Source organism: Pagrus pagrus (assembly GCF_965226575.1).
Source record: "Pagrus pagrus genome assembly, chromosome: 2".
Taxonomy (NCBI): Eukaryota; Metazoa; Chordata; class Actinopteri; order Spariformes; family Sparidae; genus Pagrus; species Pagrus pagrus.
The window spans coordinates 8,848,684-8,863,647 of NC_140186.1; positions in this window are offsets into that span (position 1 = coordinate 8,848,684).

Consider the following 14,964-nt stretch of genomic DNA (forward strand, 5'->3'; position numbering starts at 1 on the left):
TCTGATCGACTGAGCTGTGGCTCCTCCCCACAAAACACTCTGCGGATGTCTTATGTTTAGTTTTGATAGGGAGCCTCCGACCAGCAGAAACTACATATTGTATATTTAAAATGCAAGATCCTTGTTTTTTCATTTTCAGAAAGGAATCTTTTGCATAACGTCTTCAGACACATACAATAACAACGTCCAGCCTATCAGTGGCACAAACAAGCACTTCTAGTGGACTTAACTTCAAACAGGCGTAGTTGCCCCAAAGGATCATGTTGCAGCCATTGCAGCCGTGTCAGCTGATGTGATCTACTGAACCAATTCAAAACTTTTGGTAAGTATGAATCAGTTACACCAAAACATGTCAATTCAGAGCCCAATTTAAAAAATACCGGCGTTCCCCTTTAAATGTGGAGGATCAGCCGCTAAAATGTTCCTTCTTTAAAGTCGCTGGACGTTGAATCACACAGTTGTCCTGTGTTATTTACGTCTCCTCTGATTTGTATTGCATAAACTCACTCATCTCCCATTAATGCCTGATCCATATGCTGCTTATAGAGCTGCGCGGAGAAGCAAAGCGCAGCCTATACAGTGCAGCAGGTCTTTTCTCTCTTGACAATGTTGACATCTGATGGATTGCTACAGTGAGGATGAATATATTGCTGTGATCATTCATCTTGCCAAGTGTGACACATCAGCACAACAGGGCATAACTCAAGGTACATCAGCCGCTGTTGACAAAAGACTTGACATTACCCAAGGGCAAACAGACTAACATCAGCTCCTAAAGCTTAAACAGCCACAAATTAAGACATGATAGCTGAAAGCAGGCTGGAGATAGTGTAGTTTAGTGTCTTCACTCTGACAGTAGGGGTGACACTTACAGGTTGCTGCAAACACTTCTTAATTTTACTGACTTTCTTGAATCTACATTAAATGGGAATTGGTTCATGAGGACTACAAACTGTTAAGTAAAAAGGTGAAAGTATTATTTAAAAAAAAGGCATTGTCAAGGGTTATTTGAAGCCTAATGAGTAATTCATTTGAGTAACTAGTTTTTGCCCTCAAGCAGCTCACAGAATAAAGAGCTGCAATTGTCAGAGCTGATTACTTTGGAGGAATTTAAGTCAGTTTTAAGAGATAGTGAAAATAGTACTTTTGGTAAATGTGACTTCTCTTCGCCATCATAGAAAACAAAGAAACAAACAAAGACAAAAAAAGACTAAAACAAAAAGAGAAAAATGCTAATTATCAGGCCTGTAGGGACGAATCAGCTGCTTTCTGTCTCACTGCTCACCGTCACACTCCTTCTACCTTTGATACTGAATGTGAACATACAAATGGGTCACAAATTAAAGCAACAATATGAAAGCCAATCCAGGATTGACTTTTGTCTGGCCTCTTCCTCGGTCACCCTCTTTTTTTCTCTTCTTAGCTTCCTCCAGTCAAAGTCCTCTTCGCTCTTCCAGCATGTCCATACTGAGAGTACCGACCCCGCCTCTTCCTATAGCTAGCCGAAGATCCATTGTGTGTGGTGTGGTGCCGCAAAGTGTTACTCACTTCTCGTGGGAAATCATACCTGCTCAATCCAAGTTACACAGTGCAAGAACAGGCTTTCAGGGTACGGAGTGGGATCTGAAGAGGCGGCGTTCCCCCATTACAAATCAGTGTACCTTCAAAAGGTTTGGGTTTGGGAACTGTTATTTAAAGGTAAATTATTATGTTTCTTTAAAGGAAAAACTAATATGTTTTTATTGTGCTATGCATACTAATACTAATTCTCTGTCTGTCCATCTATGTCACCCACCCTGTCTCTCTCTTTTCAAAGACTTGTTAAATAATGTAAAAATATCAATGCCATTACATTAATTTCCATTAAACACGATCATAATGCAACCGCAATCGAGCAGCGTCTGCTCAGATGGACTGCAGGCTGAACGGGGGTATTATGCACTCGCAATTTGCCTCCTAAATCAATCTATTTGACATGCTGTGCACAGCAGGGGAAGTTAAAGAGATATGTATGTGAGGAGGAGGCTTTGGTGATGCTGTCATTTTAGCGTACAAGAATATCCTTCTGATGGGGTCTAGAGTCTGGAGCAATCTGGAAGGAGCTCAGTGGAAAGACCCAAAGATGCTGCTGCTGATAAAAAAAAACCTGGAGGTGAATGGGGTGGAGGTGGGTCTCATCCATCCGACACTGAAATGACAGCTGACAACAGCAGAAGGATCAGTTTGAAAGTTTGACAGTGCAGAGATGATGGGCTCGCAGAGTTTGTGGCAAAATCTCAAGAGTGTGTGTAAATAAATATCTTAAGCATAGAGCGCTGTTTGTTTGCAATAACCTCCTGACAGAGAAACCCCGCATCATCCACCAGCTTACATACATTAATTGCCTTTTTTCACGATGTTTTATGCTTTCACATCTAAACGATGACAACTAAGCGTCAGATCACCGTGTATAACTGTGTATCTTAAAATGTAACAGTTACGGCTGGAACAGAAAATAAACAAGATTGCCTTCTCAAATACGTCCACAATGCAAATCAACTGACGGTTGTCTACCAGGAAGTGACAGTCGTTGATTTATGCTTTTTAGCCGAATGTAAACATGCCCATCATTTTAAGCGACAGATGCTGCTGCTGTCTGGCAAGAACTATGTATTTACTCTATAATTAAGAACAACATATGAGAACAATTAGTTGAAAAAACAAACAATAATCACATCTACTTAATAATTAGCAAAAAAGCTAATGACTTTCAAACCGTTTACTGGCTGCAGCATGTCCGTTTCATCTGTTTTGTCACATGTCTATCTTATCAGGGCTGAACTTGTAGCTCAGTCGCAGAATCACAGCCTGTCAGTCTAATCAGTGTTTCCATGGTAACAATTATCTCATTGTTCTCATTGAATCTTGCTTTCCTCCACTATTTTGGACTTGTTTCAAACACGCTGGTAGCTGAATGTGATTCATATCATGGCCTCTATTGCAGGAGATAGTCTTTTGTATCAGCACCCACCACGTCAACACAATTCTGTGGCAATCCCTTCCTTATCAAGGATAAGTTATTTGGCAATGAGCGTAATTCAGGTTATTTCCTGGGTTCCCTCAGAGCCCTGTGTGTGTGTGTGTGTTGTTGTTTGCTGTGGTTTGATAACATTAGACTACTGGGAGTAAATCTGTGGTGGTGCCCACCTCGCTCTTTGTGTGTACGCCTGCAGAGCTCAGATTAAACTTGAATTATCGGTGTGGGGACTGCCTGCTGCTTCTTCCTCCTCAATCATAGGGGTTCATCTCTTGGTTGTTATTGCTGTTCTGCCCTGTAGAGAAAGAACTACAGCCGTCCACCGTGTCTCTCAGGACACCTAAGAAACATGTCACTCACTTCACAAACTTCGGATGTCGACTATTCTGCTTAAATATTCTATCATAGTTCGACTCTCATGACTGTGTCCATATCCGCAGTAATCAGAGCTATCACAGCGAGGACTGAATGTAAGAATGTGGTACTATTCAGGGTCGGAGGGGATATAATGAATAGAGCTGCCTTGAGCAAACTATTGAAATGACAACATCGGTTTATTTTTCCAGACCTCATTATCAAACAACATTCTTCCAGTTCTTCCAACATTCAATCTCGTTTTTTATTTTTTTTTTTACATTTAATCACAAGTAGGTGTTGCTATGCCAGCCACTGACGTCGATATTAAGTTTTTTTTCTCAACTGTGCACGATTAGAAAATAATCATCTCTTTTAGGCCACGACAGCAGTGTCTTTCTGGTGTATAATTATAATGACATGCTTCAGCCTGCCTTTGTTCTCAGTTTCGAGATTTGTCGTGCATATGGATTTGTGTTTTTGAGGCAATGCTTGCGGCCACATTGTTTGCTACTTTGTGCGTTCTGGTAAAGCTAAGACACTATTAAATTATGCATTTTGAAATAGCAATTTAATTTCAGCATGATTCATACCTTGTTTTTGACACACTGGTAGCCTAATAACTAGACTATGTTTACAAGCATGAATAATACCTCTGCACATGCCCGCAGGGGTTTCGATGCAGTGAATTATGAATTGAATGAAGTTCTGTCTACCTGAGTTTTAGCAGAATTTGACACATATTGGTTATTTGTCACAGGAGATTGGCAATTTGAGTTGGGAAATTGCACAAGTAGCGCAGGATATGACATGTCTACTTTTTAAACACTACAGTTCAGAGCAGATGGGCGGAAACAGGAGGCTCAGGGTCGAGTTGTGCTATTTAATCATTTTGCCTGCCAGTGCACCAGTTGTTGCACCTAATAAGGAGAATGAGAACAAAAACAATACGGTCACTTCACAGTCATGTTCTTTGTTGCAAGACACAAAGTCACTGGAGTGATAGCTTCACTTTTTTCGTCCAAGATATCAGTTGAACTGAAAGTGAAAAGGAAAAGTTCACCAAAAAAGAAAAGAAAAAAAGAAAATTCAGTCCACATCTGCTCAGCCCTACGCCAGTGGAAAACCTCGGAGCTAAGCCGTTTTTGAAATAACTCCAAAAACGTAACCTTGATTGTAATTGTGCCACCCTGAATGTCATTTAATGTTCCCAATTTTGGTTGAATTGTGGTCTTACTGATTTTGCTGCAAGTAGAGAAAAATAAGAAAGAAGAAGACGGAATAATGTGGAAAACTTTGCTGTTTTGACGCCTTTATATACCACAGAACATGGTGTCCTGATTTAAAGGCGATGTAAATAATTCAGCATTATTTCATTTTCAAAGAAGATGCATATTCATTTTCTTTTGATCGACAAGTTGTTTCAGCTCACAAAATGTCAGCCATTTTCTGTTTGTTGTCGCAAGTAATGCATCTGTTAGGCAGATTTCATATTGAGCTGTGAGTTTTGCATTTTTTCAAGTTGATAAATAAACAAACACATAAGAGTTGTTTTTCGTTTGGTTGTTGACTTACAACAACGGTTGCATCAGTCTCATCCGTGCTTGTCGATATTTTTCTGAAAACACCCAGTTGCTATTTTTCAAGCTTTGCTGCAGGAGGATCACCAGGGAAACAGCCAGGATTTTAGATATACTGAATTCATGAGAGTCCAAACTACCCCCAGAGCGATTTGACTAGAAACAATACAGAAAATCTGTAAATGATTTCACATTTATTTATTTAACAGTTTAATTATTCTTTCTGCAAATTCTGTTTTCTTGACATTATGGTCTCAGTGCTGCCTCAAAGCCTTCCTTGGGGAGGCTGAAGCCGAGAACTTTCCTCGCTGACCACACGCAACGCTTATTTTGAATCTCTGGTCAACATTGGATGTATGGGCAATAATTCATGCTGAACGACTGCTGTGCGAAGCTATTAGCTAGATTTATTTTCAGGCGCCATTGTGACAACTGCTCACACTAACCAAAAATGTCTGAACATGTTTTGGAGTTGGTCTTGCAGAAACTGTCCATCACGAGGCTTTTATTTTGCTCACTGGGACTTTAGTCTGCAGCGTGAGTGGCCATAATTTTACATCCTCGCCTGGTTGATTGGCACCTCTTTCTACTGTATTTCACAGCTGCCATAATATCATATAAATAGCTGATGAGATCTGACATCACGTTGTTAAAGTTTGTAAAGTGGAAGCGTTTCAAACAGTGCTGTCCAGTGTGTTGCACTTTAAAAACAAGCCTGCAGGTATTTTTTTCTCCGCTGTGTTTTTACACTGTTTTTTCTCATTCTAAGTGCGCTCTCAGGAGAGGCACCATGTATATTAAATGAAATCTGACCTCGCCTGACAGTCATGTCTTCCTTTTTCCGAGCCTCAGCTTCATCGTACATGACCACAGACTATATGTGCGCACGTCTGCAGAGTGACTGACGGCTCGAAATCGGCAAGGGGAAATGAAAACCTGTTTGTAGCTCACCGGTCGGACCTTGAATGATACATGAATCACACATGCGCTGGGAGCCAGGTGGTTTCTCCACATCTGAAAAGAAAGGCCATAGGTATGAATGAGGAGGCTGGGTTTTGCATGTGTTCGCCCCGCGGTTACCTCTGGGCCATTCGTGAAAATCACCACGTGCTTTCATGTACCATTAGAGACTCTCTTTTAAGGAGCATCCCTGTTGTTGGAAACAACAGAGGCTTTGACTGATAGTATGTAGGACATGCTGGCTTCATTATGTATCCACCCTCTTGTGAATATTTGATAAGCACGGAGTCAGTGGAGAGGTGATCCCTTTAGCTGAGACGCTCCCGGAGGACTGAGACCAGAATGCTAACAGCAGGCAGTCTGTGTCTGAGCTGATGGAGTCAGACACTCACTGTGGCTGGATATTAACCAGAAATGGTTACACTGTGTTCTGCCTTGAACTCAAATAGAAACAGGACGCTGCTGGTGCTTTTTGAGAGAGGATCCAATATAAGATAGTGATTAGTCTTAAGTGACTCACCGAGAGACTAACAGCACAGGCAGGCTCCCCTTTGACAATTTCCTTTTGTGAATGCAATTTCCTAAATATATTCTCTATTATCCTATCAATGTGTTATGCCTTTGTGTGTCGGAATAAAGTGCTGTCACTGTGCAAAACATAATGTATGCTAAATTATTCAAAAAAAGTCAATAGGAAAAATATCTTTTGTTCCAAAGATACTGTGTCAAATCAAGTTCCCATTTCATATTTTTACCGTCAAATCCTCTTTACCCATATGTTTGAGCGTTACAACAGAACAGATTACAGAAACATACACACAAGCTTTCTTCATCTGCATTCAAAAATCTCCCTGAGAGGATATATTTTACTAAAGACATGTTTGAATCAATAATATACAACTGACACAAGGCTACACTCAAATCAAGTGCAATAGAAGGAACTACTTAAGGCCCATTACCCAGTAGGCAAATTACACTACTCAGACTTAAAAAAAACATTTGAAGCTCTCTGCGCAGTGCAATTTCAATTTGCATGCAGAGTTGCCGGTAAACTAAATCAAAGTATGATGCAATATCTATTTGCTTTATGTCAGTTATTTGGTTCTGTCCATGACATCGATTGCACGTCTGCCCATCCGGGAGAGGAATCCCTCCTGTAGTTCTCCTCCCGAGGTTTCTTCAATTTTTTCCCATTAAATCATTTTTTGGGGAGTTTTTTCCTTATCTGAATTGAAGGTCTAAGGAAAATAATGTCATATGACTGTCATATGTTGTACAGCTCATAAAGTCATTATTACACATCGTCATGCCAACTGAAAGTCGGATTAAGTTTCGTAGTCCACAAAACATTTCTGGAGTTTCACGGCAAAACTGTGTTGCAGCATTCTCATAAATAAATTAAGTAAATGGGTACTAATAAAAAAACAAAAAGAAAACATGCAATGGCTCCACAGCTCATCCAGTAATGCTATGCAGGGTCGAGGTGAAGTCTGAACAAGTGAGTATTGAGTCTTCTTATGCTTTTCATTTTTTTAACGTTTTAAAACAAGTCTCCATCTACTTAATTTGTTTAGGAGAATGCTGCATCGCTGTTTTGCTGTGCAGCTCCTGAAATGCTTTGTGGACTTAACCTGACTCTCCATCCGCATTTTTGGGTGAACTTATCCTTTAGCAACTATTGAATAGATTGCCGATCCTCTGACTTTTACTCTAGCACCAATGCAGGTTAACAATTTGCTTAATTTGTCAACCTACAATATGTGAAGGCCCAGAATTTTCCTGTAGCTGCACCATGAGTTTAAAATTTAGGGATTTAATTGAAAAAACAAAACATTTTTATTTTTGGATAAATTGATGGAAATTTTGATTTATATATTCATGGTCCGAACAGGATGAAGAATAATAACGTTGATCTTCTAACCCTTTCATGTTGGCCAATTTTTAATTTGTCCAGTAGTTCGATGTGTGAACAAATACCCACACAAATCATGACCTTTCCATCAGCCTCAGCTGTACTTTGTGTCAAATGCTAATTAGCAAACATTAGCATGGTATCATAAGTGTTGAACATGATACATCAGCATGTTAACATTGTAACTATGAGCAGTGTTGCTGATGCTGATGTTAAAATTAAGCACAAAGCACCGCTGTGCCAAAGCCTCACAGAGGTGCTAGCATGACTGCAGGCTCTTCATCGTGTTCATTTTAAGGATAGGATAAGGATTTAAGAATAGCTTAAAAACACATAATACTGATAGCAGCAGCAAAACTGATCTTTTCTCCTCTTTCATGCTCTTGCTTAGTCACTAAACTGACATCATTTCTACTTACTGCACAACGATAATGATACCGATCTATTTGATATCTGAATACAAATATAAAATGCTTTTCAGACATTCAGCGTGTCATTTCCTGTGTTGCTTTTTCCACTCAAAAAAGAGCATTTCTAACCTGTTAAAAAAACCTCGTTCCCCGTGTCTTTCAGCCCCTTCGCACCAGACCCTTGTCATCGCATTTCAACTTGTTAAACACAGGTGTAACTAATGACATGAATAATGGCTGTATGTGTCAGATATGCTGGCTACTGACCTGCCTAAATTGAATGGAGCAATCCTTTATTGTATTAGTTACACCTGTGCTTTTATGACAATTGAAACTGTCTGCTGTGAGGCATAAAGGCCTTTGAGTCACACTTCAGTGGTTAAATTTAAATTTTGGCTTTTACAAAGGGGGCAATAGTCTCATTTCTATTCAAATTAACAAAGTTGATTTTCTGTCTTTCAGTATTTTTTCCAGTTTTGTTGGACGACACAGAGGTCCAAGAGAAATTCCATCCAAAACCCGTCTTTTCAGAATCAAATGCTCATCACTTGAACAGACTTGAAAAGTGCATGATATAAGCTGGTAATTTCATCCTGTGACTGTGTTTGCCTTTGAAGCTCACCATTAAAACGAATGCAGCGTACAAAGCCAACATTTAAACCTCTGTGATGAAAGCCAATGACATTAGACATACAATAAGCAGGAAAAAAAAAAAGTTTCAGGGTGTCTCAGCTCATCTTGAAGGATCAGGTGAGAAGCCTCAGTGTCTAGTTGGGGAGGTTTTGGCATCTGGTGGTGCATGGGAGGCATCCAAATTTCAGGAAAGCCTCGGGCGAACCTCCAGACAAGCTGGAGGGAGAAAATATCCCAGCTACCATGGCGATGCCTCAGGATGCCCAAGAATGCCCTCACACACTTGTTGTATTTTTTCCTTTTATCCCTTTAACGTGATGTTATTTTCAATTGAAGACTAACCCTAAGCAAAAAAACATTCTCATGGTATTCATAATATTAGTACTGATATACTGACATGATGCTCTTCTTAAACTCAAGATGGCCATTGTATTATTCATTAATTTGAGCTTGAGCTTTCATCTGGAGTGTATGACCAGCAGTGGCGAAGAAAGTATTCAGATCATTTACTCAGTTAAAACTGGCAAAACCACAACAACCCGATGAATGTAACAACAATTACTAAATGTAATCCACATTATAAGAACGTTTATTTATAAAACAATAGATTCTAGATAAGTTGTAATTACAGGAGGTTTTCCTGGAGCTTCCAGGTAAAAGTCAATGCGGGAGTGCCTTTAATCTGCATTCTTTCTAAAGATCAGCAGGGGCGACTCCACTGGTTTCAAAAATAACTTTGATTGTATGTAAGCTTATGAGAAAATGACCCTACTTCTCTCTTGATTTATTACCTCTGCAAACAGTTTCCTAACAAGTTCATGGTCTCAATCGCCTGAGGTTTATTTAGTTAATTATAGACCCATTAGAGTCAAAGAAATAGGGTACGCCTTCAGGTGGAGCTATCTTCTGAAGTCACCACTGTAGTGTGTGACTTAACTGACTGAATACAGAGTAACTTGGTTCTTTTCTGGTCTTACCTTTTAAAAGAGCATTTTAGAAACCGTCTATTCTGCTGGGCTTCTAGTATTTGCATCCAACCCTCGGGATCTATTGAGAGGCTCTGTGATCCTCCATTACTTTCAGGTTATCAGTCTGATCCATGCAGGTCAGGTCCGAGCCATATCCAGATCAGGATATTATTTCCAGCTCCACCCTCTTGTTCAAATATGGACCCTTCTGGCTCCAAAAAACCCCAAACAGGACACAAACATAATGTCAAACTCAAGGAGGAACTCAGTGAATCAACCAATACGTCACATCACAGTGGGTGCACGCTTGGATAAAAGACTCATGGTAGCTGCAGGTGTAGTTCAGGGAACTTGGGAGTTTGGATAATTCCCAGAACATTCGCATACCTGGGTCAGCCTGCCCCCTGTAATGAGCTTGAAGTGTGAGCATGAGGCAAGAGAGGAGTGACTCACATCTATCACACACACTTATGAGCTGTCGCTGATGGAAACCATTCCTCATTGCACCCTTATAATGTGATAAAAAAGAAAGAAAGCTGCACATACTGCGACTCAATTATCTGAGTATATTTTCTATCCTATGTACTGTATATGTGCGTGTGACAGTTTCATTGACATGTACTTTGATAAATGTGACACAGCTGCTGTGAAATGAATTTATATTACACATTATATATATTTTCATTTATTTAGCTAAAGACCTCGGAGATAGAGTGTGATAATGGCGCAGAAGACCATCATATTAGCATATTATCACTTGGGCCAATATTTTATTGTTGAAGCCATGAATTATTTATAGCATCTCACCAAGTTTTAAATAGACACGTGAATTGTCTTTTTACTGACGGACAAACATGGACGGACCCCTTTTTCTCAAACCACACAAATGCATTGTAATGTAACTCATTTATCTCTTAATTTGTGAGCAAGCTTCCTCTACATTACTGATTCATAGATTCATCAGGCAGAATAAGCACCTCTGAGAGGATTTTGTATTGATTTTTAAATACATTCATTTTGTTTCATAACGAGTGCAACGTGAATCCTCTGTTGACGGACAAGCGACTCTGAATTCAAATCCTGCCCTCTTCATATTTGCATGCAGCAACGTTGAGCCTGGAGGCACTCCTCTCTCTTAACAACCACACTGTGCAATGGCCATTAAGAGGTACAATCCTTGGGTACTTTATCTGTCCTGAAGGCTTCTCAGACAAGATTTTCACTTTTGACATCCACAACGGCAGCAGGGACCCGATCCTGACAGGATATTCAACCCGCAGGTTTTAATCCTGACAGATAAATCATTAATTTAAATTTTAATACCTAATTAAAGGTGCAGAATCAGTTAATAAATACATGTAATAAGGTGGCAATATTACCAAATCCCATGAAAACACAGTCTGTCCTCATCAGAAAAATTACCATATAGGGCGAAAAATGCAAGCAGCATTTTACGTCCCATATCACGTTTGTTGTTAGGCAGTAAGCTCGAGCAGCTACTGTATATTGATTATTATAGGAAAAGGAGGAACTGAGGAGAAGTAGAATGAAGGGAAAACGGCATTAAGGGAGGAGGCCGTTGATGGACCAAGGATTAAACAAGCACAGGACTTTCAAACAGGAGTCGTGGTGAAGTTATGTCATATAGGTTACTCAGGTAACGTAGGTACATTTGTAACGGAAGTTACAGAAGTAAAATAGTGATTCTGACCCAATCCATGATGTTTTCTGAAACCTAGCCAAGTAGTTTTGGTACCTAAACCTAACCAAGTTGGTTTGTTATGTAAACTAAATCCCAAAGTATTGTTGCCTCAACCTGACCAAACTGTGACCATATGACGAAGGTCCAATATGTGTGTTGCTGTTATGCTGCAAACAGTCTTGTTGTTTTGGGAACGTTGATATATGTCGTTTTGGGAGATGCTGACAATCGATCTATTCAGTTTTTAGGTATGAGGATGTTTTGAAAACACCAGAACAAACATTATGTTGGTCTGTCTCCTTAGACTTTCTTGCAATGCTTCAAGCCCATTGTATTTTAATGGAGATGTAAATCTTTAAAAATAGGCAATGAATTTACAGACTTTCATTTCATTTTTTAAAAATGTGATTGTATGAGAAATCTACTCAAAATAGATCACAGTACACATGTTAACCATAATGAAGCCTCACGCCATCCAGGGCAAAGGTTGGATTCATTGATACATTTTCAATAACAATGGAGGTCTAGGAATGAGCTAGATGAAGCAACACAGACAAAACTTCACAAATAAATAGTCTTTTCCTGTTTCTATCTCACTGTAACGTTGAATCTATTTGCATTTAGCCCTCCTGTATAACAAACCATTCGCATGTCAACATCAAAGCCGAGCCATGGAAAGCTGCAGCGACTTCATCAGCCCTGTTTACTCTTTGATGACACGCTAATTGAACACAACGTTGAAACAACAGTGAGCTGTAACCTGCTCTGGTAAATCACATAAATCTGTTATCATTCAGGGAAACTGGAGAGAATTGTGTCTGAGACTTTGTTGCTGAAGTTGGAGTAATAAAAGCAGCAGCAGTCGGAGTTTCTGGGACTCAGTTTGGGAAATGAAGCCTCACTTGTGGTGGTTCAGTGTTTTCCCATCTGTGGAATGAGGTGCAACATCAGCACTAAGCTACCTTCCTGCACACTCACAGATGATTTAACAGCCAGCTCTTAAGCGCAGCCATGGATTAATAGAGCTTGACACAAAGCCTTTTCACTGGCTTTATCTGTTTCTTCTAAGCTCGGGGGAATTGAGCACTGGTGCTTTTCCCAGCGTGACACCAGTATCATTTGTGCTGTTTCACAGTACTTTTTCCCCCTCAAAACTTAGGGGTTTATGCTGTGTTGGCAAGCGTTGCCACTGACTATTGGCAATCTTTCTCCTCGGAGATTCAGATCAAAGAAGAATTGGCTCTTCTGCCCAAAGATTAGCCTAAATCAAGACCCAGTTCTTTGCAAAGCCTCTGTGGGTCATCTAAATTTGTCGAAGACCGTCAGATACAAGTGTTAGTGCTGATGCGCCATTGGATTATGCGAGGTTATTGAGGCTGACCTTATAATCTGTTTGTTTACAAATACACTTTGTAGCGGCCGCAAGAGACAAATTGAAGTTTTGAAATTTGAGACTCATCCGAGTTATAAATATAAACAGCAAATTGGGAGGACATTAGGGGGTTTTGTGGTCTTTAAAGAAAATCTGGGGATGTATGTTTAATCTATGTGCACCTGATGCCCTGTGTTTTCCATCAGGCCGTCAGCAGTCATGGAGGAGGTAATCCGATCCTTTAGGCCCTTTGTCCATATAGTTTTTTTTTTATTTTTTCTGGGAGCCAGCATTTTTTTTCAATTGTTTCCAATGAGGAGAGAGCGTACGTGGCTGCATGCATACGACACCCAGCACTTTTTCATCCCACACACTTTTTTGAAACAGTCTCACTCCCAACTTGTCAGATACAGCAGCAAGCTACACAATGCTCTGCTTACCCCTCTGGCATCAGTCAGTCAACTTAGCAATAATATATATGCAACGTACAGTTAGACTTTCAAAATAAAGCTTGCTGAAACTCAACTAGTGTTGTGAAACAGGCATGGTTTGAATAGGTTTAAGCACAAAAACTACTTTGTTAGGTTCAGGAAAAGATCATGGGTTCAGTTATAATAACTTTGTGACTTACTTGAATTATTTCATGTTAGTACCTTACCTACGTGACACAATTTAAAAATGAATCAGTCAGAACACTTTCACACACCTTACTCAACCCCCCCCAGCTGCTGCACGGAGTGATGACGTGACGTATCAACATCAGGTGGGGGCACGTACTTAAGGAAGAAATGTGAGATCAGATCTATTCAAGGATGTTTTATTAATGGACACAGTGTTGGAGCCCCTGTTCATTCCTATGAAAGCTGCTCAGTGATATTTTGGAGCCAAATAAGCTTGAGTTCCCGGGTATGAAAATACCTGGATCGCCGACTAAGCCGTCTAACTTCCGGTTTAGCGCCCGGCTAACCTGAAGGGGGATAAAATAACTTAATCGTGTCGCTCTTCTAGACTTTCCAAATGTTATTGGACTGAATGGCTCAAATTATGATTGTGAAACGAGTCCTTTCGCGGGGGTTGCGACAGAATGTATCCACTGTTTTATAGACGCTTCTTTCACAATGGGTCTGTTGTTGTTTTCTCTTCTGTAACAACTGTTTCCGGCGCATTCGTGACGTGAAATGTGACGACAGCGACGTACAACGTAACGCTTTAGATAAAAATGCCTCTCAGAAGTGGGAATGGGGTCAATAGGCGACTTTTAGCGTGTTAACCTGCATTTATAAAACCTGTGTAGACCTGCTAATTTTGGTGGAAGAGTGGTTCAAATAGAGTTAAGTTAGCCAGCCATCTAATAAACATACAGTGTTATTTCTCTCACCACACAAGCTATTTAGTCAATCTATAAAAATGTATTAAGTAACTATATAACAGTGAAATAAATGCAGTGAAGTAACAATATATATCTCAAGGCCCTCAATGACCAAAGGAGGACGTGTGAAAAGTTACTTGATTTCATTTTTTAGTCAAGTGTTTTGGATACAGTCACAAGTACACATTTTTGTCTCTCAGTGCGTTTGTGTTTTGACTGTCAACTTAAAAAAGCCCCCACGTTAAAGCTCCTTCAGGGATTTGACTTGAGAGTAACTCAGTGTAATATTAAATGTAAGTTAACTGGGGTTTTCTTTTCTAAACACTTCTGGTCTCAACCTGCAGGTGACCTTCCAAACTACAAAGTCAGACAAAAAAAAACAACCCAGATCCATATTGAAGTTTTCACAAGAAAGCCAGCCAGCAATGGATCTCTGCTGCTCAGAATGTGAATGAAGGCACAGCGAAGGAACCGGTGGAAAATGCTGCAGAGATTAAGTGGAGATTCTTCTGAGATGAAACGGAGGATTGCGCTCCTGTTAATTGTCTCCCTCAGGGAAAGAGTCAGCTTTTCCTCCTTTCAGTTTAAATTGTAGGATTCTTGTGACTTCGTTTGTATTTGGAAGCGATTTCCCAATGAAATCTTGCAAAGTAACAAAATGTAGCTTCGGTGACCTGCAGGGTTCACT